Source organism: Patella vulgata, chromosome 6 (genome assembly GCF_932274485.2).
Source record: "Patella vulgata chromosome 6, xgPatVulg1.2, whole genome shotgun sequence".
In the NCBI taxonomy this organism is placed as follows: Eukaryota; Metazoa; Mollusca; class Gastropoda; family Patellidae; genus Patella; species Patella vulgata.
In genome coordinates this window covers 43,555,790-43,558,370 of record NC_065884.2, presented here as the reverse complement: position 1 = coordinate 43,558,370, position 2,581 = coordinate 43,555,790, and positions in this window count along the sequence as shown.

The window sequence follows — 2,581 nt, the reverse complement described above, 5'->3', positions numbered from 1 at the left end:
AGAGCAGTTTTATTTAAGTTGACATAAAGTATATGTCATATATGATGATTGTGCCTATAACACTGAGCAACCTGAGAAAATTTTGAAAAATTGAGTCAATATTCTAGCATTTGAGGTCATTGCTGGGAGAAAGTCTTGTGGACGAGAGGACCAGAAATGTGAGCCAATGAAACAGAATTTCGAGATCTGCCCCTGTCAATTCCGCCTGTTTTGCAAGAGTTGACATACTAGTAACATTTGTATAGTCTGACGCCCCACACACCAGTATAACTGGGCAGTTCACTATAACCGTGAATATGATATTGCTGAGACAGTATAAGAAAACAGAGGAATAGAAGAATAATGTTATAACGATATTGAGCTTTTAACCGAGCTTTTAATTTTTCGGGACTGGGCCTGAAAATTTTAGTCATTGTCATGGCAAATGGAACCAAATTCTCGCTAACGAGAGGATAAGAAATGAGACAGAATCTTGTGGCCTATCTGTCAATTTCGCCTGTTTTGTAATTGTTTGTTTACCTCATTAATTCATTTAGTCTGAGACCGACTGCGGTGAGTACTTTTTTTGAGACCGACAATTTTTTTGCCATGGGGGAAAAACATTTCATAGAACAACATACTCACAACAGAATAAGAGTGACAAACATTTTTTCAAACATGACAAGCAGACATGGTTATTTTATACTATAGTTTTGTGTGGCGTATGCAATTTAGACTCACGGATTCACACAAATATATAGTATTTGGGATCTATTCTGGCATTGTTTGTTTGCCTCATTAATTCATTGAGTCGCCGATGCATAATTTTGAGACCGACTGCAGTGACTGCACTTATTTTGAGACCGACTATTTTTCCCCCTGGTGAAAATTTTGTTCATAGACCAACATACTCACAACAGAATAAGAGTGAAACACAACATTTTTTCAAACATGATAAGTTGACAAGGTTATTTTATACAAAAGTATTGCGTGATTAGCGTGACGTGTGCAGTGAGCACTTATTTTGATACCGACTGCTCTTATTTTGCGACCGACTGCACTGATTTTGCGACCGACTATTTTTCTTCCTACAACCCCCACACCCCCACATTTACGCCCCTGATTTTTGGGGACAGCCCCCTTAACACAGTCCATCAAATCCTTCTCTGAACATACTAAAAAACTTTCACGTTCACAGTCAGAAAAATCAGAACACATTGCCTTCTGTCTGATCAAAATTTTCTTCAGCTTTTTGACTAGCAACTAGTAGATCTTCGTCGGAATTTGCATTCACGTCTATTTCGCCTTCAATCTGTTGGCTAAAAGGATCAATTCTTCGTCTGATAAAGTATTACTATTCATTTCATTTTTGCTTTCATTTCATATGAACCTGTATAGAGACTCCAAAATGGGGAGAAAGTAGCTTGAAAGAAACCTGCATGTACATTCACGTGATTAAGTTTGGTAATTTTCGTTATTTGGCGGAAATTATATAATCATTGTTGACTTCAAATGGAAGAGTCCATTAAGTTTAAGGACGATTAAATCTATGACGTTGTATATGTCGGATATACCCCCCCCCCCCGCACACACACACACACACACCCACACACCCACGGATTGATATGATAGAGTGTGATAGAGAACACTTGGGCTCCGGCCGCGTGCTCTCTATCATATCATCCTCGGATAGATTAATATCCTATACATAAGTTAGTGCGTAAGCTGTGAAAAACATATTAGAAGGAGGCTTGTCTAAACAAGCTTAAGAACAATTGTGGTATAGGGAAACATTATATTGCTCGAACAAGTAAGCTCCCTTGAGACCAAGTAAGCGCCGCTAGCGTTCACACACACAAAATAAATAAATAAATAATAAAATCAATAACAATCATAAGATGACATGAACTTTATGTCAACATGATTTTAAAAAAAACTACTTTCCGGCGATAACGATCGCCAAACAACTATATATAGGCAACTATGTTCTACCCGGGGCTCATTGTTATTTTATGTATTTTATTAGGCAGTTTGTTGACATTGATTGTGGGATGGTGTTGTGGATGGCGCCCACCTCTCTCTTTTTCACAGCTTCTAGATCCGCTACTGAACACAAACTAGCAACTTTAATAGTGAAACAGATTCTGAATTCTTGTGTTTCGTTGTTTCATAAAGTTTTGTTATTTCAAAGACGTTTAATTGACAATTGTACATTTGGTACTACCTTTACTCGACCTGCTGGGTCACAAGAAATATGCAATTAACTTACTACTGATTTATCAATATATTATATAAAATGTTAGAAAATCTCAAAGGGCATATGTATGTATTATATTATTTGTACTAATATAGCCCTATCAAGCTTTATAAAGGGGTAAAACAAATTATTTGGCTGCGTGCGCGCAGGGTTCTTTCTTTTCCTATATCTGTTTGCTGGGAATGATTGTATCGGTAATTAATAAAAACTATGCAACGGATAATATGGCGCAAACATATGAAAGTGGGGTCGCCACTCGCCAAACAGATGGAGCATTATATAAAATCCATAGTGGTCTGCATCCATACACCTTGTAGTGGTCTCCCATTATAGAAAGTAGTTTCC